Here is a 24,008-nt window from a genome sequence, read left to right as displayed (position 1 = left end):
ATTATTGCTGGTCACCCTAATAGACTGTAAGCTCTGTGACAGTAGATAGATAGTATGCCAAGTTTTTTTTCACCATTAATTCTCATGCTTGGTACATAGCAGACCCTTAAACAATTGCTGAGTGGATTAATAAAAGAAGTCATTAACTGATGATGGTGATGACAGTGATGGTGACAAGAACTATGGCAGGAGCAGGAAGGAGACCAGGCAAATTTAGCCCTTGTGTGTCTATTTTTTATTCAAGGCAGAGCCATACAGGAAATCTATTACAAATCTCTTCCTCTTGGGAAGATGAAGGGGATGCAGGAATTAAAGAGAAAAAAAATGCTACAATCCTAAATATCAACAAAAACAATAATGATGATAATAATGATTTCTAAAAAATCTTCAAGTTATTAACTCAGCTGGATATTGCCCATTTCCCCAAGAGTGAATGTATCTTCTCTATCCATTAAATTTAGAATTGCCTCCCTTTGAAGGGTTACCCCAGGCAGAATACATTTCAACTCCTTCCCTATCTTGCTGCATGTCTTTTTCAAAGCCCCTTTGACTTTCTTTGCATTATATATATTTTTTATTTGCCAAAAGGGGATGAAAATATCTACACAACTATTTCACAGGATTACTGTTTTTTATCCCACTTTCTGGACTGCAAGGTCAGGAGATGCTGCCGACCTTCTCAGGGCTTGGTAAGGGAGCCTAGAAAACAGCAAGATCTTTCTTATGCTGAGTGGCTTCAGGGGCAGAAACAGAGTCAGGTTCTGACCTAGCAGCCTGTCCCCAACACAGCTGATTGTGCAGAGGAGCTTTGGAAGAAATGAGGTGCAAAACTAGATACCACAGGAAGATAACAAGAGAGAAAATTTCAACAGAGGATGGTGAGTCCCTAATACCAAAGTAATTCCAGAGCTGAACAGAAGTTTCAGTATTCTGTCTGTTTGGGGGGTTTTATTTCTCTGTTATAATCCTGTTTTCCACAGCCTCTGGAAGAAACATGCCAAAAGCTTTTTAGGTAAAAGTCAAAGGCAAACTTTGTAATGGAGAGATTAGATTGATAACATCTGAAGGTGATGCTCACCCTTAACATTATAAAAAGGAGAAACACCCAGACATTGTTTCTACCAATATGATGAAATAGGTAGTATCCACACAACCTATGAAATGGTCTCAGTGAAAAAATCGAAGTCTTTTTGTCTGACCAAGCCACTTGATTAAATTAATAATTTATAGAAAATGCAGAGGATAGACAAACTCATTAAGACCGCCACTGGAATGTAATCAGCCAAGTCTAGGATGTAGGAAATTCTGAAGGATTTTCTGAAAAAAAAAATCTGTAGAACTCAGGTTCTTCCACATATAATTTGCAAGAATAAAAAAGAAAGAAAAGGAAAGCGGGGAGGGGCCATGACAGAGCAAAATAAACAATGAAAATTAGTATAAAAAGTCATTCACAGGACAATTGGTGAAATTTGAACAAAGTTTGGATAATAGTTGAAATCCATTCCAGTAAAGTTAGTAATAATAATGTTGTCAACATTAACAAATAGTGTTAATTAGATTAATAAGTAAGTTATTTTTTTAGTTATGATAATGTGTCAGATTAATAGGAGTCATTATGGTCTCAGAAATACAAATAAAATTACATATCTGTATGATAAATACAATTACACAATATGTCATCTAAGAGGGTCAAAATAAGATTGGTTATATGTTGCTAACTGTTGAAGCTAGATGATAGGCACACAGGGATTTACTATATTATTCCCTCTACTTTTGTGTGCTTTTGAAAATTTCTATACTAAAGAGTTAAGAAACAAGCACAATTTCTAAGAAAATGTTAGGGACCAATGGCCAAAACCGCAATAAATCAATGAATTCACCAACAGCTCATGAAATAATTTGTAGGTTCCAAGGGGAGTCAGGGTGGAACCCAGCAAGATGATTTTTTAAAAAAAGAAAATGAAGTAATAAATTACCTTTGTGACCTGAAATAAAGATGGTAATGGCAGCAATGTGAAGAGTTTTGAGAATCAAAGGTAATCAGAGAAAGTGCCTTGAGTAACCAAAACTGCAAAACTGCAAGTACAGTCTTATAATTAACACTGAAAGTCAATTTGGAAGTTAACCATAAATTATTAAGAAGCTTTCTAAAATTCTTTTTTCAAAAGCAATTTATCTTCCATGCCTTATTAAAATTATCGTCCATACCTTTTTTTCCTTTCTTTTTAGTGGTAACTTTGTGAGACAAGCCTCAAATTTTACCACTGTACCAAGAAATGAAAGCCAGGATGTGGAATTGGAGCTGGTAATGACGACGTCAGGACAGGTTCAAAGGAAGCCCATCACTTGAGTAAAAATTTATAGCCCTGCTTGTGCTGTGCTGTGCTGTGCTGTGAGTTTCAGTTCCGGGCCAGCAAAAGATTTATCAAAGGAAAGCAACAAGGTGTGTGGAAATAGAAGGTAACAGTTTTAAAAGCCTTTGTGAACCAGAGTAAATCTTGACTCTTTGGGTTTCATCTCTGAAAGCTGGACTTCCAGGTATAATTATAGGTTAACTTTTGACACATTAAGTAGGTGGAAAAAGTGAGACACTAAGAAAGTTTATCTCTAATAAAGCTTAGAAGGCTCCATTACTAGGTTAAGGTACGCAAATACAATGGGAATGAGACAGGTGACATTATTACCATAGCAATCATGACCAGGCTCAGTGTCCAGGAGCAAAAATCAGTGATGGAGATGGGAACAAAGCTGGAACACATGCTCTTTCAAGAAGGTGACCCCTGCAGCTCAGTTCTAGCCAATGCTTACCATACTCAAACACAGGCCTTTTGTGCAGTTTTCCCAATTTTTAGGAGCAGTCAGAAATCTAGATTGTGTAAAATCTTCCAGTTTTGTAATGTCAGCAAGATGTTTAGATTTATACAGTCTCCTTGTGGGCCAACTGTATGCCTATCAAACAAAGCCTACCTGTAGGCCGTGCTCTGCCTGAGAATCACATTTGTAAAACTTGTTCTAAGTCAAACCATTTTTTTTTTTTTGTCATTTTCCGTCTATTGTTTTTTATGTTTAACTTGGCTCAGGACAAACTGTAATATTTTCCCCTTATTAAATTTATTTTCTTAAACTCCGATATCACACTTTAATCTTTCACTGGTGCTCTCAATTTTTAAAAAAATGCTGTTTCTGAATCCTTCATTTCTGTGTGTGTGTGTCAAATATTTTCCAAAGGAATACAAAAAAATAAAAATGAACATATGAGAAGAAGTTGGTAGGGAGAAACTGTTGACCAATCTATAAAATGTTTGTATATGCTTCCTTTTCTTGGGCCAATTAGATTTTGGTGCTAATAAAACCCACATGAAACTTTTAATTTTTATATTTTTATGTGAACTTTCAAAGAGTAAATGATAAGATATTTCCCTTATCAGAGTTGAAGAGATTGTGGGCTGTGTATAACCAATACTCTAAACAAACAAACAAACAAAAAACTAATATGACCATACGATTGGTTAGCTAATAATACTGTATTCACATTAGATAGTAACAGAATATCTCTGATCTTAACCTTTGGCATACCTAGACATGTAAATTAAAGAAACATTTGGAAGTAAGTCTGGCATCACCTTGGTGATTCCTTATTGAGTCTTCAAGGCCATGATGATATAAAATGGGAAACTCACAGATACATGGGAGAGACAGGATATTATAAAGAGTATATTGGGCTGGGAATTGGAAGTTAGGCTCCAGTCCCAGCTCTCTTTCCAACAAGCTGTAAAACTTCTCTGCATCTCAGTTCATTATTTATTTACTATTTATATATTGCCTTTTTTCCAAAACAGATTGGAGGTGGCTTTCAATAAAAGCCACTAATGTATCAGAACTCTTTTACAAGGTAATAAGCCAAAATAAAAGAAAAAAGAAAGAAGGATAGTTATAGCAGCAAATCTAAACTTGAGAAATATACTGTAGCAGCATACAAAATGCTGCTGTGTTATGGCCAGAATCAAGCAAGAAACAACTTGTACCACGATCATCACCCATGGGTCTCAGTTTTTGTATTTACAAAATGGGTGAAAAATGAAAGTTGGATGAAATCATTTTTCAAGTTCAGATGTTTCTGTTAAAAACCAATATGTACATTCCTGAAAATATTTCCTCTATTTCTATATAATGAAGCACTATCACAAGCCTTAAGGAAAAATTTGGGATCAAGCAGCTCACTCATAACCTGTGTAACTTTGTAATCAGAGAAGTATATGAATAAACAATAATGATGATGAAAATACTATCATGGTTTAAAAGGAATGTTAAATTTTAAATTACAAATAAATGAAGGAATACTACAGTACATAGAAGATTTTACCTATAAAAATAAAGGGGCTAGGGGATGAGTATTTATTGATAGAATCCTGTGTAAGGAAAGGTTGAAACTTATGAGTTCAAGGACAAAGTGCACAGAGATGAGGCAAAACATATAATTAAAACTTTAAGACAGAGCATGAAGCCAAACTGAGGCAAGATGAAGTACATAGAGTGAAAAGTCATAGTGTACAGTATTACAATCCTCAGCTGACTGCTGTATTCAGCTATGCTCATGTACTTTGAATTCAATTACTGTTACTTAATGGGGCCAACTATTAAAGTGCTGGGGAAAAAATGAACCAACATGACTTGTACATTGTTTGACATTATATCCCTATTTGCCAACCAGTATGAAATGTTTTACTTTAAGGAAACACATTGTAACAGAACAGACTGTATGATACTCTTTGAATCCAAATAGAAATATACAGATAAATAGGAAGAAAAGCATCTGTGACTAGGACTTGATCAGTGTTTCTACCAAGATATCTAAGAGTTTCTATATTGGACTAGACACACTTGGAATGTTCAGGTATACGTAGTATTGATTTGGCTATTACTGTGTAGAGAAAGACTAAAAGGCCAGTAAGGTGTAACAAACAAATGATACAGAAGAGTTATGGCCAGGAGGAGGCTATCATCTAAAATGATGACTGGGACAGAGAATGTGGGGTAATTTTGAAAACAAAACAAAACTAAACGTGAAAAAGGCATTAGAAGATGGAGGTGAAAATCATAAATAAATTCCGAGTGGCCATAGCAAATCAAATAAAGAAACCTTGTTTGCCCAAAAGAGAGCTCATGGAAGATTCAAATATTGAACAGCTTTGAGGAAAGGAAAAGGAATTGTCCAGCCATTCCCACTTTCTGAATAAAATTCCTCTAAACAAGTGTTTCTCAACCAGGGAAATTTTGCCTCCCCAGAGCGCATTCGGCAACATCTGGAGACATTTTTGGTTGTTGCAACTGGGGAGGTGCTACTGGCATATAATAGGTAGAAGCCAGGAGTGCTGTTAAACAACCCACAATGCACAGGTGAGGCCCCTAAAACAAATTATCTGGCCCAAAATGCCAGTAGTGCCATGGTTGAGAATCCAAAATAAAGACAAGACTGCATAGTAAGTTCATCTCTCCTAGAGGCAATTTTCTATGTACCACTCTCCTTCCCATGGCCTCAGTGGAAGTTGTAATAATTTTTTTTTTTTTTTTTTTTTTTTTTTTTTGAGACAGAGTCTCGCTCTGTCGCCCAGGCTGGAGTGCAGTGGCGCAATCTCGGCTCACTGCAAGCTCCGCCTCCCGGGTTCACGCCATTCTCCTGCCTCAGCCTCCCGAGTAGCTGGGACTACAGGCGCCTGCCACCACGCCCGGCTAATTTTTTGTATTTTTAGTAGAGACTATGTTAGTAGACACTATGTTAGCCAGGATGGTCTCGATCTTCTGACCTCGTGATCCGCCTGCCTCAGCCTCCCAAAGTGCTGGGATTACAGGCGTGAGCCACCGCGCCCGGCCTGTAAATTTTTTTTTAATTCCTGAATGTGATGCCTCTAAGATCCATCTGTTCCCATCAATCTCATCTTTGATACCTTTAGCTTAAGTTTGGCTTAACTGTAATCCATACCTCATGTCTTTAAAAGCATTCCTATGTATTTCCTTCTGTTTTCTGTAATTTAGTTCTTTTGACCCCTTATGAATTAGTATTTTGACTTATGAGGCCATGACCCTTTCTCTTCTTTTAGTTGTACTCCTTCTCTGATGTCCTGAATTTTACTGCTCTCAAATGATATTCAAGATGTTTGTTCACTTAAGTGAACAAAAAAACTAAGTTGAACATTTTTAGTGTGCAACTAAGTTTCTGAATATTTGAAGTCCTTTTTGTAGCTCTCAAGATACTACCTTTATGGCAAATGTAGTCTTAACTGTACTAAAATTATGAAAATAGTCCTTAGACTTACGAATACCTTGACTCGAAGGAGATAAAGTGAACCAGATGAAAACAAAAGGACTGGAATCAAAAGCGTTGCTTCTAAAAAAGGAGAAGAAATATGTTCTTGTAATCACATGAGGAGGAAGATAATGGGACAAACAACTGGATTCAGGATTTTTTTTTCTTTTCTGAGATTCACATCAAATTTCTGCATGCTTGAGATTTACTTAACCTAAAATTTTTAGGCCCGAAATCAGTAGAAACTCAATTGACTGTTTTGGGGGACCTTGTGTGTCGACAGTGTATTTGATTTAAATGGGACAATATTGTGGAAAAGTCTGCCCTTTACTAGCTGTTCCAAATGTCAATTCCATCTGAGCCTTCTTCTATAAGGGGACATTAATGTCTTTTTCTGACATTTTTCCTCATGATTGACATTCCCAGAAATTTCTCCCCAGCTATTAGTTTCATTAACATTATTATTGCATTTGGTTGGCATTCTTTCCTCTACCTAATTCTGTAAAGATCAGATAGTATTTGTTCTAGAGATAAACTTTTCTTTCTCATACACACACTCAGTACACAAGAAGCCCACAGAATCTTACATGGACACAGCCTATGTAGATCCAGGCAGAGGGAGAAATTTTCAGTGACAGCCTGTACTTCTCACTGATATTCCAGAACAGGGAGAAAAAGGAAATGTTTTCATCTCTGTATAGTAAGTCTTCCTTATTCTGATGACAATAGAAAGCTATTTCATAGACATTACATCTACCCTTTCTCTAGTCTAAATGGAAAGCAGAATTACACAGTTAACCAAAGATATATTGAGAAAGGTTTCTTAAAACACACTGAAAGAAAATTGTAGTAATTTATTAGCTGGTCTCTTAGAGTACATGTATATGTGTGTGACTGCATGCAAATCTGTGTGCATGCAAAAATGAATGCAATTCCTTCTTTGCTTTTCACAGTGGATCCTGTATTTTAGGATTTGTGAGCTGTCAGAATTTCAATAAGTGAAAATGTCACCCTATTTCTAATGATATATTTGATTAAACCATGCCGATATGTAATAGAGAGTCTTCAGGCCTTTATTGAGACCAGTCAGTGCATAAAATATCTTCTCTACTGGTAACCAATATTTATTGAATGCCTCCTGTGTGTGTCAAGGGTTCTACACATGTTATTTTATTTGATTCTCCTTTGTCTTAGAATTATGAACTCACCAAATCATTCCTTTAAAGAGAAAAATATTTTCCAGCCTCTTCAAGTTAGGCAGGACCATGGAACTAAGTATGGTCAATGAAATGTGGGTGGGAGTAACATATGCCATTTTCAGAGCTTGTCCTTGGTAACTTCCACATGCCCCTGCCTCCCACCCTTCTCATTGGCTGGCTGGATGCAGAGAGAATCCAGGAAAGGATTCTGAGACCCGTGATAACTACTGGATGACTGGAGCCTGGATTCTATGGAGGAGAGCTACTCAGGAAAGCTGATGGTGATGATTGATATTAACTGATGAACTTTCATGAGCAGTAAAGTTCAGTAATGCTAAGAACTTAGATGTCATTGCTATTTTGTAGCAGTGAGTATTATTAAACTCGACTAATATAGCAACTGGTTAACTAGAAAAAGAGTGCTGCTAAAATGCAAAAATTAAATATGTGGTAGTTGCCTTATAGGTTGGATGATAAGCAGCAAGGAAATTGATATTGAAGTCTGATAAGATAGAACTCATATTATTCAGCGGTAAACATTTTGTATAACTATCACTTGTGATTGTGTTGAAGGCAAGCCACATGCTTGCTGAGCCAGCAGCTCTAGTGGAAATAATTAGAAGAATCAACAGTTAGCGTGTATTGGATACTACTGGCTGCTTTGACAAGGTATTGCAATATTACAAGAAAGAGATGAACTCAGAAAAACCCTGACTGGTTTGCAAGCAGAAATGAAAGGAAACAAAGAGAGATAGAAAGCAAGGACTTTATTGCTAGGAAAGCCATCTGCTTCTAGACACAAACAATAAGATGGAATTTTGAAAGGTTTTGAGTGTCAATGGCCAAATAAAACTCAGATGAATAAAATGTCCAAAAACAGTTACCTAATAAAGAGTGTGGCTTCCCATTCAATGTCAGCCACCATTGTCTTGAGAGAGAGAAAGACATAGGGTTGAGGAAACAACAAATAAGGGATGCTTGAAAACTTAAGTTTCAGAAGGAAATACAAATGTGGGTATTGGCATATAAAACTAATTGTAATCAAAAGACAGTGTCATGGGTTGGATTGTGTGCCCCCCAAATTCATGCCTTGAAGTCCTGGCCCCCAGTACCTTAGAATGTACCTTATTTGGAGATAAGGTATTATAGAGGTAATCAAGTTAAGCTGTCATTAGAGCGGGTCTCGATACAATGTGACTGATGTCCATACAGAAGAGGAAATTTGGACACAGACTGGTACAGAAGGAAGACCATGTGAAAACACAAGATGACAAAGCAAGCGAGTGAATTATCTGTGCTTCTTTCTTCAGTTTTCTAAGTGGTAGTATCACTGTGGTTATCCTGACCCTGATCTGCCATTACATATGAGCTTTTGTGGCCGGTGGGGGATGGGGCGGTGGGGAAGGAGGTAGCTTGTCTCTTTAAGTCATAGGTAGAAGACCAAGAAGAGCCACATCTAGTGAGGTGGAGAAAGTGTCTCATTACCCAGCAGTCCTGCTGGATGCAGTGCCTGGATGGAACTTTGGGATGTCTTCCTTGGGTGCTGCTAAATACATGCTGTGTATTGGTAGAGCATAACGGAGATGCTACTCTTTGCCCTCTACACTTTTTCATTTCTTTTTGGGCGTATAGCCAAACTACCTTTGGAAGCTGCCTTATAGATGGTGAGACAATGTGAATCAGGTGTGGGCTAAGAAATATCAGGGGAAATGACATATGGTTTTTCCAATTATGAGCTCTAAACACCTCTCACAAAATCTCTCATACGGAATCACTGGCTCGACAGATGAAGAGAATCCTTGAAGAACTCCGAGGACTTACGGGAGCTCACAACTTATAGAATAGACAAAAGGAGCCCAGCTCGCAGAGTCACTGCTTTAAAGGGTAGCTGCCAAGAAGAACTGTCCAATCTAGGACATTTATATTGGCCTTTATGAAAGCAAGAAATAATAAAGTTTTAGTCAGTCAAGCCATGAAATTTTAGCGTTTGTTACTGAAGCAGCTAGCATTAATTCTGCTGACTCATATACTTCTCAATAATCCAGCACAGTAATAACAATAGCCTTTCAGAGAAGTATCTTAAAATTGCCTAAAGTTATACAATAAATTAGGCAGTATATAATGGGTTAATCAAGTCAAAATAGTTTAGTTTTAACCCCAGAATGGAGAAACTTGGATATCATGTCACGGTGTAAACACATAAAGGGATCTTTACAAAGCCATGACAGAAATACACATTTGGTCTGTCAATAACACACACACACACACACACACACACACACACACATCTAAAGTTTGTATTCATTTTGTTTTTCTGAACCATGTGATGAATCACAGTGATTTAAGTGAGTTAAGAATAAGGGGAAATTACCAACGTCGGAAAAATATTAGTTGACCCTTATCCCTGCCAATTTATAGCGATTATAATGGATTATGTGCATTAAAAAATGAAAAAAGTCACCGTAATGTTAAATGGTAGTTGCTATAGAATATGTTTGAATAAAAAAATTACTAATGAGGCAGTTTAGGTCTCAAGGCAGCTATCCAAATGCCAAGTAGAACTGAAATAGTGCTGCAGATCAGAGAGTTAGTAGCAACACAAACACCAGTGAACAGACTTGCCAGACCATAAAGAGAGCTGTGTGAGCTAAGTGTGTTACCTGGAGATGGAAGCATTAGGCTATCACAGTTCACAATATGCACGAATGTCCTAATGAGAAATGTAATCCCAAGCTACTTGCCTAGTTGTTATTTCCAAGGATGACTAATCATAGAGGGAATTAAGAAACGAAATACATTAGAATTAGTGTCATTATAGAAATCAAACTGTACTTGTTTAAGGGGAAAAATAACAACCATAAGATTTTTTTTAACCAAGAGTTTGCACAGATTTTTTTGGCTGCTTTTCTTTGAATATTGGAGTTATATTCAGCTTTACTGACAATGTATTATGATCAGAGAGAATTTTGGATTTTTCTCTTCTATTCAGACATGATTAGGTCCTGACTGTAGACATGAACAATAGGCAACTGGAAACAAATGGCCCTAATGTCACAAGAGAGATAAAACAGATCTAAAATGCTACTTCCCATAGGTGTTCATCAAAGCCTGATTTAGTCACTGCAGAAGGACTGTGGGTCTATGCTTGGGTTTATGTTCGCTTTTACAAGATATTTCAGCCATTATCCTGATAACAGACAATCTTTGGGGATGTTATTAGATCCTTCCCTCCTTTTTTTCCTTCTGTTCTTTTTCCCTCCTTCTTCCCTCCTTCCCTTCCTTCTTCTTTCCCTCCATCCTCCTTTCTTAATAGATGTGGACAATGCTGTAGGTGATCTTTAAAGTACTTTAAATGTTCAGAGGCATTTCAAACACCTTTTGTTTCACAAAGATAAAACATTGTTTACATACTTCTAGGACAAGAATAAGCAATATATGACACACAGAAGGACTAGGGGGGAAATAGGTTTTTTTCCTCTTATTTTCTTCAATATTTTCTTTTGTCACTCCCAGTCACCATCCTCCCTTTCCATCTACTCTCCCCTAACATGTTGTTTTTCCGCTGACTCATGGTTGTAGCGGCACATCTAGGCACTTTTCACTTCTTCCTATAAACTCTCAGTGAGTTAGCAGAGGATTTTCTACCTTTGGTTTAACTTATTTTTTTCCATAAAGATTTCTCAAAACACCCAGATGAGGCCTTCTCTGACTTTAAATGATCCTCCAATTATATCTTCATACAGACACAGAGAGTGTCTTCACTCCCATGCAACGTTGCTCCTTCTGCCAGCCAAACACTGAAAGAAGTTGGTATAGTGAGATGGGCTTTGTGTTATGCTAATCTGAGGTTAAGTCCCAACTCTGCCACAAATCCACTGTTCTTAGACAAATTCCTTAATCTTTGGATCTCTGCTCCCTCATCTATAAAATGGGGATAATAACGCTCACCCCACAATAGGACCTGATGTGATAGATCTGTACATCACAGAATACAATGCATGGGAATTACCTATGGCAGACTGTGGCCCATCCTAGACACCCAGTGATTATGAACTCTTTGGCAGCTCATTTCTTCTCAACCTTGCAATAGCCAGTATCCAGGTTTTTAATTATTTTTGAAAAATTTTCATAACTTCCTACTTCATCAGCTGGGAACTGGTCTTTCTGAATTGCCTTAGTTTTAGATAAAGGCTCTTGTGGGTCCAGGATGGTGGGGAAGAACAATTTCCCTCTGTTTGCTGGCCTAACAAGGATAAATGACTCTATCTCTGTGGTTTATGTTGAATGCCTGATAATGCATCTCCAAGAGAAGCACTTAGCAAGAAAACTCATAAATATGGCTATAATGTTTATTCAAAGTACTCTATTTGCAAGGCCAAGTATACAAATGAAGGATGAAAACAGACAAAATGTGTCACTAACATTAGCCTGTGCTGTTTGTGAGGCAGGTAGTAATAATACAGGTAGTGTTTTCTCTTATTGCTTGTTTTTCAGGGAGTTTTAGTTACATAACAAAGATTTATTGTAAGAATAAGAAACTTACTCTCTTCCATCTTATGGGATGTCTGCTGGTCTGGGAATGCAGGTCATAGAGACGCATTACCAAAAGTGTATGTTTTAGAAGGTTCCTTGTCTCCCAAGCCTTGATATTTGCATAATATATAAAGTCAATTTATACTCCTTAATCATACACAAATACTGCATCTCTTTCCCTTAGCATCCTAGCAAACATGTTCCTGCAGGAATGGAATAGAACCTAGAGTTTATTTACTTTTAAAGAGAGACAAATAAAAGAACAGAGAATAACTGATCATGAAAGTGAAACTCAGTTTAATCCACATTGATCCAGAGCTGAATGGAGGATAAATGGTTGAGATACAAACAGGCAGATTTTTGCCTCAACAGAAGGAAAGAAAGAAGGAAGCAAACTAAAAATAAGTACCCATTATATTTGAACAGGTGTACTTAAAAATGTTCATATTTCATCTCATCCATTTGTGAACTAAAGGTTGCGATTTTACCCTTAAAAAAAGTAGACAAGAGATATTTCTTTCTTATTAATTATGGTCACTCAGCTAGTGAATGGCATAGTAGTGTTTATCTCAGTTTATGACTGACTCTAAAACTTACACTTTCCATTCTACCATTATATCTCTGTAACCTCAGTTAAATCTTCATGCCTAAAGCTGCTAAAAAATTTAATCAGTGACTGAATGAATGGGTAATAAGTTCCTCATCACCAATATAGGTGCCCAGAACCTGCAGAAACAGAATACTGAAGAAAAGCTCCACAAAGGAAGCTATTCTACAATAGCTATCATTTCTGTGTTTCTGTGTTCATGTCTCTTCTTGCTACCATTGCTTGTGGTCAGATTCTTGGAAGCTGCATATGAATAGTGTTTTAAACAGCAACTAGAGCAACAGTTCCATCTGTCCTCTATCACTGGGTGCCTTGTCAAGCATTTTATAAACGTTACTGCATTTAATCCTTAGTACTTAATGAAATGTTGTTTTATTGCCCCATTTTTTTCAGGTAAGAAAAATTAATTTCAGAGAGGAAAATAAAGTTGCTTGAGGTAGGATATTTCAAACCTTGGATTCTAACCTGGCTCTAACTGACTCAAAGAAAGGTATATATTTTGATCTGTATGTCAAAGATCACAGAACTCTTGGGGAAAATATTTACAGGAGAAAAAAGTCAACACTTTCCTTTTGAGGGATTTACTTCATTCAAAATAATATCTTGCACAGGTAAACATAAAGAATGATAGAGGTGCCACGCCTGGTCTTGCTGGTTTTCCTAAATGCAATTAACCTTACACGTTTTCCTACTGATTAGCTATCCACCGGGCTCTCCTTTTTATGGTTCAGCTTGTCAATGTTTCTCTTAAGTATGATAAAGAGCCCTGCACCCTGCATCTGTCCATCAAGCTAAACAAATTGGTTAGAACTGCTGGAGGAAAACACTGGTCTTCTCTATTCCTACACACATATATATCACCCTCCTGACATTTGAGAGGCTAGATGTCATTGCCACATGCAACTGCATTTAGATTTGTTTCCTTAAATACATAAATGAATACATAAATACATGAATGAATAAATGATCAAATAAATGAATAATCAAAGCTGGGCACGGTGGCTCATGTCTGTAATCCCAGCACTTTGGGAGGCCGAGGCGGGCCTATCATGAAGTCAGGAGTTCAACTCCAGCCTGGCTAGCATGGTGAAACCCTGTCTCTACTAAAAATATAAAAAATTAGCTGGGCATGGTGGCACACCCCTGTAGTCCCAGCTACCAGGGAGGCTGAGGCAGGAGAATTGCTTGAACCCAGCAGGCAGAGGTTGCAGAGGGCCGAGATTGTGCCACTGCACTCCAACCTGGGCAACAGAGTGAGACTCCATCTCAAAAAAATGATACTACTAATAATAATAACAATAATCAAAACCTCATAACAGTTCCTTCACTTTCATCCCAAAATATGCATTCCTGAAAGGAAAGCCATGGCATGAATTTCATCCATGGAAACTTCTGCCTGATTCTCATAATCCCCAGGATTGCAGAGGAGTAGGCTGATGCTTCACACCTGCAGCTCGATTATGATGATTTATAAGAGGACAGAAATTTTAAAAGAAACATGGTTCTTTTAAAGGCAGTCTTCAGTGTCTCTTCCAATCCTCTTGCTACCTTCATCTCCTTTCAAACCAAATGTTCTGAACAGGGATATCTTAGCTTTTCATATTGCTTTGATAAAAGAAAGGAAGTTGGTTCAAATCTAGCAAAACTCTGCATTTGAAACATCTTTATGATCTTGTATTAGATTATTTTAAAATCTTATTTTCCTTCAACTTAGTCATTAACTTCCTGTAGAGCAATGAGCTAGTACCCTGTATTAGGCAAACTTGCTGTAAATTAAATGCATCTTCAAGGTTACTCCGACTCTCTGATATGCCCACCTTCTTATCTCCAAGTCTATGTGTGTTAGCTAGTAACGCAGGAAACGGAAGACACTTTCAAATTAGAATAATTCAAGAAGCATTTAATAAAGAGACTGTTTACAAACATGTGGGCAGAGTTTAGGGAAATCATAGGAGATAGTAACACTCTGCTCTACCTCTGTCATTTCTTGGTTAAAAGGGGAGAAGGGAAGTGGTACTAAAATCAAACAGGAGAGAGTGCAGAGGGACCATAATAGAAATTGTTCTGAGGTTGGAAAGCTCCTAAGTGCAAGCTTACAAGGAGACAGAAGATAAATACCAACTACACACTCCTCCTCCTATCTCCTTCAGGGGCTCTTCAATGACCAAAGGCCATAAGAGACTGGAAGGCAAAAGGACCCATTAATGTAATCCAAACATCAGTCTCCTGCAGCAAAGAGGTGAATGGAGAAGGGTGGAGAGTAGCTGTGGACGAGTGAAAAAGACATCGCACCATGTCTTCAAATTACATCCAGCAACTTCATATGCACTATGAAACCCTTGTTGCCACAATAGTCCCTCTTTGTTTGAACTACTACAAGAATAAAGAAATTTCTTTCTAATCTTTTGCAGAATAATTACATAGACTCTCACTTACTGCTCTTGTTTCATAGGTGGCTGATTTTCCAATTATATTAAATACTTTTGGAAGGGCTGGGACTACATCTAATTTCTTGAAAAGTCTGGTGCTGTGGAAGACCAAGACCCAGACTGTTGAGGTCAGCCTAATGTAATGTGAAATATCTAAACTCTGCGTACTTCTTTACCATGAGTGTATAGATAAAATATCATTGCATTTAAGGAAATTGCTCAAAGCCTCACAGTGAATAAAGTTGAGAAAACATGTAGACTTATTGCAGATTTTATGCATTTAGGTTTTATGGCTTCATTTGCAATCAGGACTCCCCTCCCCTCCCTTCCTCCCTTCCTTCCCTTCCCTTCCCTGTCCTTCTTTCTTTCCTTTCCTTCCCCTTCCTTCCTTCTCCTCATCCTGTTTTTCTCCTCTTTCTTCTTCCTCTTCCTCTTTCCTACCTTCTCTCTCTCTTAAATTTGGACATTGTCTCTCAGACTTGAAATTATTTTTGGAAAGGCAATCTTCACCTTCTACAAGAATTCATGTGGGAGAAGTTGATGTTCTACATGAATGTAGCAGGAAATAATAATATCCTGCCTTTTATTTTGAGTCTCCCTACTGCCTCACTCCCTCTAAATAACCGTGTAATCAATCTGAAGCAGCAACATGCAATAGCATTAAAATTAGGGATGTTTGAAGAGGGAATTAGTCTACTCACTCATTACTCTTGATTAATAGAAAATTATCCTGCTAACATTTACCATGCTATTCATTTGTTATTTGGAAGTGATTAGCCACAAATAGCAGTTAAGAACAAGCCAGTTCTGTGGTTTCAGGCACAGCTTTAATTACCTCCGTAGTGCCTCTTTCTTCAAACACGCCTTCCTCACTTGAAAACAGCTCACACCTTCCTTAAACACTGCCTCTTCTCCCATATCAGCTTTTCACTTTCAACCAGATCAGTGGCCCTGCTCACTTTTACCCCGTTCATGAAGACACAAGAAACCTCAGGGAGGGAACTAGTTTATGGCTTAAAGCTGGGAGAGCTCAGGGCACAGATGGTACTCTTTCCCAGATTTCCCTAGTACCTAGCTTCTATCAGCCCTCAACACATTCCTCATTAATTTGCTTTCCTCCAAGAAGAAACCTGAGGGTCTCAGGCTAGATATTGACCTAGCATCACTACTTGCCTCTGAAATCTCTGACCTCTTTCCTTGCTTTCTTTTTCCCTTTTAAACAACCCTATCCTCGACCTTTCCTTTCTGGTCCTCAAGATGCCCTCAGGTTGGCCAGTATTCCCTTAGGCATTGCCAGATTGTCCACCTCGATTTCTTCCACATAATTTTCCTTTTTGTGTATTTTACTCTTATGGAGAATTTGCCTCACCTGATTGCCTCTTAAGAAAAATGCAAATAATTTACCCTCAGGTGTTAACAATGACCGAAAATTGGCTTGCTAAAGTGTTAATCATTCTGAGATGTTTGCATTTTGTCACTTTTAAGGCCCTAAAAGAGTGATTATTAGCTCAAACTGTTTATTATCATCTCAGAAGATTTTTTGAAACTACCAATGAATGCCTGGGCCTAACCCATGTCAGAGTTTCTCATAAAACAGATAGGGTGAAACCTGTACCTAAGAAATGGCTCTTGTTAGTAATTTTAGTAATCTGTAACAAGATAATGAGGGAATATATATATATATAAAATGTATTATTTATATACATATTTATGTAATATATATGTATTATTTATATATATAAAATGTGTGTATACACACACACACACACATATATATAGACTTTTTTGTTCAGCTGGCCAGTGTAATTCCCTTACATTCATGTTTTTTTGGGTGCTCCTTCTTTCTCCTCCAAAGTCCAAAACTTCTGCCTGCTGTTACCAGACCATTTTTAAAAACTCATTTCAAAGAATCATTCAGGAGGAGGGTGCCTATTCCTGTACCCTATTCCAGGACTCTGCATTAGGATCTGTAGGAATCTGCATTTTAACAAATTTTTTAGACTGACTAATGCATGCTTAAGTTTGAGAACCACTCACTGCACTAGATAAACTCAAGAGCAGACCTACCGGGATTAGAAACTGATTGGATTTAGTGCTAATTCTTTCATTTCTCCAAGTTACCTTGCAGTGACTCATAGATCCCAGACATCAAAATATATGCCAAACTTCGTCTTTGACTTATCTTAGAGAGTATATATATATATATATATATATGTAAAAAAAAATATGGGATACATTTAATGAATTGTTCGATATGACATTTGCATTGGCTTATGTCCAGCTATGTTTTATTATTCACCTCACCATTTAATTTAACATTTATCCAGCATCATCTAGCATAAGTTACTGCCTAGCAATAAATGTAAACAGATTCACTTCCCTCGAGGAGCTTAGGTACCAGTCAGAGAGAATGATGTGAATGCAACTAACTCAATGCAGAGTGTGATAAGTGCTAACATCAAGATCTGAAACAAGAATAAGCACAAGAATATTCCAAAAGACTTGATCTGAAAAGGATAGCAGATGAGTTGGGCCTTGAAGAATAGGCTGTTTTACAATGGGCACCTAGAGCCCAAAGACAGACAAACTGCTGAGTACCAGGATGGGCCTTGGCTCATGCTGTTCCCTCCTCCCCAATGGCTGTTAACGCATTGGGTCTTTCTGGTGAATTCTTATTTATCCTTCAAATCCTTGCTGTGGTTCTCCCTCCTCTATGAAGCCCCTTGCTTCCCTTAGCGTTCAATACATCACCGCTTCTTTGTTCTACTACTTAATTTGCAACTGCTGCTATGCTAAAAGCATCATGCTAGTTTCAGTTATATAGAATGATTTATATACATATTATATATGTATATATATATAGAACTGCCTCCACACTAGATTGTGATCAGCTTGGTAGCAGAAATCATGACTCACTCATCTTTGATTATTCAACACTTAGCAGACCACCTGGTATGTTGAATATGGATGTAATACATGTTTGTTGATTTAAAATTTATACTGTAGTGGTTGAAAGCCAAACTGACTGGTTTGTATGCTAAGTCTACAACTTGATTGCTATGTGAAATTGGTAGTAAATAACTGAAAATAGTAAATACCACCGATATTGATATTGGACTACCTGAAAATAGTAAATACCACTAATAGTGAGATAAGGATAAAATGAGTTAATACATGTAAAGTGTACAGGAAAGTGGTTCATTGTTAGTGTTCAATAAGTATTTTCTAATTATTAATTTGCTAATAATTTTTTGTTCTTAGTAAAACCGAATAGGTCTTTCTCTATATCATTCTCCATGGAATTCATTTTACTCTACTACTTACACATTGAAGTGCTAGGACAAGTGGCTATCCACAAATGCATCCGTGACATCTTATTTTGATATAGGACTGCCATTCCCAGCACTTAGAGTCTTTTATGGATATTGTCTTGAGTCACTACATAGCATAAGACATCTTATAGCCAGTGATATAGTGAGGTCCAAGGGATTGTCACAAGCTACCCAATGAATCAATGGAACAGCCCAAGCCAGACTCTAAACTTTTCAGGTCAATGCCACCTACTGTACTACTAAGGACTGAGAAATTTTCAAAGTGACTCTTAACTGTCACACTACATGTTTTCCAAGTGGGTACATTCATAATGTCAATTTCACCTTTCTAAATGAATAAATGGAGTTTCTCTCCACCTGCAATATAGAGCAGGTTATGTTAGCTTTCCTTTTCTATTACCGGAGGGAAGCTCTGAAGCAGTGGCTGGCATAAGCTGTCTTGCAGAGGACACCACTCAGTCCACCAATTCAATCCCTAAAGCAGAAGTTCTCAACCTGGGGTACTATGGCAATGTCTGGACACATGTTTGGTTGTCACAACTGGAGGATGCTAGTAGCATTCTAATGGGTAGAGGCTGGGGTGCTGCTAAATATTCTACATGTACAAAACAGCACCTGACAACAAATAGTCGTGCTACCCAAAATATCAGTAGTGCCGAGGTTAAGAAAATGTGCTCTGGAGCCAAGTTACTGCCTCACCTGAGCGTGGGTTTTCAGAAATGATATACGTTTTAAACATCTTAAGTGCTAGCTCAGTTTGAGTTAGTAAAACTCATGGGAGGAAAAGATTAAACAAAGTGGGAGGTGAGGTTAATAAAGAAAGGCACAGAGGCTTGTTTTTGATAACTGCACTAACTCTATTTGGATGCTTTCAGCTTTCTACATCCCAGCACCCAATTTTCTACCTTTTTCTGGTGACAGATATGCTGCACAGTAATTTGACACTTGATTTCAATGGTAATGTTACCCAGCAAGAACACTGAGCCTTAAGAGCAGCTTTGCGGATTCTGTGGTCTGACCCACTGCCCTTTAATAAGACTAAGTTTCCTTTGTGACTTTTAGTTGGCGAGAATTGGGATAGTGGGAACAAAAGCCTAGTTTGATTCATTTCGTCCTCTAGTTTCCTTTACAATTGCAAACGTCACAATGGAAGGCCCAAGGTCAGAAAAGAAGCAGGCATCAAATTGGATAAAATAACAAAGCAACTGAAGTCACAACTCCTTTCCTCCCCTGCTACCTTCTTGAGATAGTCACTTACTTTTCTGTCTATGAAGCAAAATCACCTGATGGCCCCCACACCATCTGAACTTAACATGCATGTCACATTTTAGAAATTATTGCTCATAATTCCAAAGAACCTGTCGTATCTTTTTATAGAGAGATTATTTTAATCTATTAAACCCAAAATCAACGAATTAGCACTAGGTGTGGACAAATTGTGTTCATGAATTGATGCTTCGGAAGAATTTGTTAAGAAGAAAATATATGAAATTGTTTGTTTTTGCAGCTAACCTCTCCTCAGTACCCCAAATTTATAATATTTACTGTTTACCTAGTTTACAAATTTGTTTAACCTACAATGAGACATTGCTTCTCAGAGAAATTTAAATTTATCTCTGGAATTTTGTTCTTAATGGATAATTAAAAGTGTAAGTTTTCATAAATTATGATCTTTCTCTATCAGGATATATTTTTCTATTGTGATTTACCTAGTGTTCTATAATGCAGATTTGTGGATGCATGTTTGGAGATTCAATCAGCAGAAAGGTTTGCAGATGTTTAAATGGATTTCCTTTCTACATAATCCTTTTGCTGCCAGGTTATTGGGAGCAGTCTCAATGGAGACAACCATGAGCCCAGTGATTTCTGAAGGTTATTGCAAGTACGGTATTTCCCAGTGTTAATAAAGGTTAATTCATTTGCTCCTCAATCTCTTTCATATCCCAGTACCAAATGCCTGAGCTTCTGAGTATAGTACAGAGCTATAAGACAAACTACCCTGTGACACAACAATTAAAAAAAGAAAAAAATTGCTAAAGAAATGAAGGCAAGCTTTCTTTATCAATAATCTGCTTTTTGGCTCAAAAACTATATTGACAAAGTATACCCTAGTTAAGAATTTTTGATGTACTGTAAGTAGAAAAGACCAGCTCATGTTAGCCTAATCAAAGCAAATGATCACCTTTAAAATGGACCTGATTTGCTGGGATAACTGGCTAGCCATATGCAGAAGAATGAAACTGTACCCTTACTTTTCACCATATACAACAATTAACTCAAGATGGATCAAAGATTTAAATACAAGACCTCAAAGTATACAAATCCTAGAAGAAAACATAGGAAATACCATTTTCAATCTTGGCCCTGGCAAAGAATTTATGACTAAGTTCTCAAAAGCAATTGCAACAAAAACAAAAACTGATAAGTGGGACCTAATTAAAATAAAGAGCTTCTGCATAGCAAAGGAAACTATTGACATAATAAACAGACAATCTAAAGAATGGGAGAAAATATTTGCAAACTATACATCTGACAAAGGTCTAATATCCAGAATTAATGAGGAACTTAACAGTCAAAGGACAAATAACCCCATTAAAAATTGAGTAGAGGGGCCGGGCACCGTGGCTCATGCCTGTAATCCCAGCACTTTGGAAGGCCGAGGTGGGTGGATCACGAGGTCAGGAGATCCAGACCATCCTGGCTAACATGGTGAAACCCCATCTCTACTAAAAATACAAAAAATCAGCCGGGCATGGTGGTGGGCCCCTGTAGTCCCAGCTACTCGGGAGGCTGAGGCAGGAGAATGGCGTGAACCCAGGAGGCGGAGCTTGCAGTGAGTGAAGATCGCGCCACTGCACTCCAGCCTGGGCGACAGAGTGAGACTCCGTCTCAAAAAAAAAAAAAAAAAAGCAGGCAGAGGACATGAACAGACACTTTTCAAAAGAAGACATACAAGTTGCCAACAAAAATATGGAAAAATGCTCAATATCATTAATCATCAGAGAAACGAAAATCAAAACCACAGTGAAATATCATCTCAGACCAGTCAGAATGGCTATTATTAAAAAGTCAAGACATAACAGATACTGGGGAGGCTGCAGAGAAAAGGGAATGTAAATTAGTTCAGACACTGTGGAAAGCAGTTTAGAGATTTCTCCAAGAACTGAAAACAGAACTGCCATTTGACCCAGCAATCCCATTGCTTGTTATAAATCTGTATTAGTCAGGCTTCTGTAGAGGGACTGAACTAATAGGATAGATATATATACATATAAAGGGGAGTTTCTTAAGGAGTATTGATTCACACAATCACAAGGTCCCACAATAGGCCGCCTGCAAGCTGAGGAGCAAGGAAGCCAGTCCAAGTCCCAAAGCTGAAGAACTTGGAGTCCGATGTTGGAGGGCAGGAAGCATCCAGCACAGGAGAAAGATGTAGTCTTGGAGGCTAGGCCAGTCTAGCCTTTTCACGTTCTTCTGCCTGCTTTTATTCTGGCCACACTGGCAGCTGATTAGATTTTGCCCACCCCGATTGAGAGTGGGTCTGCCTTTCCCAGTCCACTGACTCAAATGTTAATCTCCTTTGGCAACACTCTCACCGACACATCCAGGAACAATACTTCCCATACTTCAATCCAATCAAGTTGACACTCAGTATTAGCTGTTACAATACCCAAAGGAAAATAAATCATTCTATGAAAAAGACATATGCACTAGCATATTCATCGCGGCACTATTCACAATAGAAAAGACATGGACTCAACCTACATGCCCATCAACATGTAGGTTGGTGGATTGGATAAGGAAAATGAGGTACATATACACCATGGAGTAATACACAGCCACAAAAAGAATGAGATCATGTCCTTTGCAGCAGCATTAATGCAGCTAGAGGCCACTATCATAAGCAAATTAACATAGGAACAGAATACCAAATCCCACATATTATCACCTATAAATGAGAACTAAACATTGGGTACGCATGGACATAAAGATTGGAACAATTGATACTGATGCCACTATAGATGCAAGAGAGGGATGGGGGAAAGAGCCCAAGCCTCAGCTTCATGCAATAAACCCATGTAACAAGCCTCACATGTACCCCTTGAAGCTAAAATAAAAGTTAAAATTGTTATTTCAAATTCTCACTTTACTCATTTCCTCACTTCACTCAAATGCCATCATTTCATTCCTTTTACTTCACTCAAATATCATGTCAAGGCCTTCACTAGCCACCTATCTAAAGCTGAACCTCCACTCATGAAACTTCCCACAACATTTTTGCTTTCCTGTTACACTTAACACACCTACCATACTATTTTAATTATTTGTCTTGTTTACTTTGTATTTTCAACATCCGAATATAAGCTTCATGAGGGCAAGGATCTTTTTGAATTTTTTTTCACTGCCGTAACTACAATGCCAAGATTAGTGCTTAGGACATAGTAGATGCTCAACCAATAATAATTGAATTAAAGAATCAGGATACAATTATGCTTCATGCAACTCAAAGGCAAGTTAATCTGGGATTTACAAAAGACAAGGAAACAGTCGGAACTTTGGAAGCTTCTCTCTGTGGGTTTATAGGTTCTCCCTACATGATCTTCTCTGTGTCTGGGTCTTTTGTGCTGTCTCATTTTCATTGATTCATTATGTGAAAACTGAGTTCCTATGAACTCAGTTCCATCCAAAATCTTAACTAGATTCTCCAGACCTGGATGCTTCTGGAAGAGATCATCGGATTGACCAACACTGGGGTAAAGTGTTCTCCCCTTGTGGGAAATCAACAGTAGCTGAAGGAATGGGGTCACAGAATGCAAACAGGGATCCAAGAGAGCATACATAAGGATTTGGGAAATGGTTTATTTCATAGATTTTGAGATATTTTCCAGACTCACATTTATACCCTTTCACTAATATATAGAGATACTCACAGCAAATAAGACAGGTTTAGAAAGAAGATGGCTTTCTCTACTCTGGCCTTGTATAAATGAATAGAATCCTCTGACAAAGAGGGTTCTATAAGAAAAAAAATCAGATTTCGGTGGGTGGAGCCAAGATGGCAGAATAGGAAAAGCGCTGGTCTACAGCTCCAAGCATGAGCGATGCAGAAGATGGGTGATTTCTGCATTTCCATCTGAGGTACTGGGTTCACCTCACTAGGGAGTGCCAGACAGTGGGTGCAGGACAGTGGGTGCAGCGCACCGCGTGCGAGCCGAAGCAGGGCGAGGCATTGCCTCACCTGGGAAGCGCAAGGGGTCAGGGAGTTCCCTTTCCTAGTCAAAGAAAGGGGTGACAGACGGCACCTGGAAATTCGGGTCACTCCCACCCTGATACAGCTCTTTTCCAACAGGCTTAAAAAATGGCACACCAGGAGATTATATCCCGCACATGGCTGGGAGGGTCCTACCCACAGAGTCTTGCTCATTGCTAGCACAGCAGTCTGAGATCAAACTGCAAGGTGGCAGCCAGGCTGGGGGAGGGGCGCCTGCCATTGCCCAGGCTTGATTAGGTAAACAAAGCAGCCAGGAAGCTCGAACTGGGTGGAGCCCACCACAGCTCAAGGAGGCCTGCCTGCCTCTGTAGGCTCCACCTCTGGGGGCAGGG

The 24,008-nt window shown here is 38.2% G+C and overlaps 1 long non-coding RNA gene across 1 annotated transcript in view; it reads left to right on the top strand.

The window, feature by feature from the left end:
- Nucleotides 1-2,455, top strand: part of LOC134807202 (uncharacterized) — a 465,560-nt gene extending 463,105 nt beyond the window's left edge. Inside the window, exon 3 of the long non-coding RNA XR_010147010.1 lies at nucleotides 2,230-2,455. This is a non-coding gene — a long non-coding RNA (uncharacterized LOC134807202). The remainder of the gene's footprint in view (nucleotides 1-2,229) is intronic.
- Nucleotides 2,456-24,008: the final 21,553 nt, after the last annotated feature.

Source organism: Pan troglodytes, chromosome 8 (assembly GCF_028858775.2).
Source record: "Pan troglodytes isolate AG18354 chromosome 8, NHGRI_mPanTro3-v2.0_pri, whole genome shotgun sequence".
Lineage (NCBI taxonomy): Eukaryota > Metazoa > Chordata > Mammalia > Primates > Hominidae > Pan > Pan troglodytes.
Note: the sequence above shows the minus strand (reverse complement) of the source record. Positions and strands in the feature narration are given on the sequence as shown.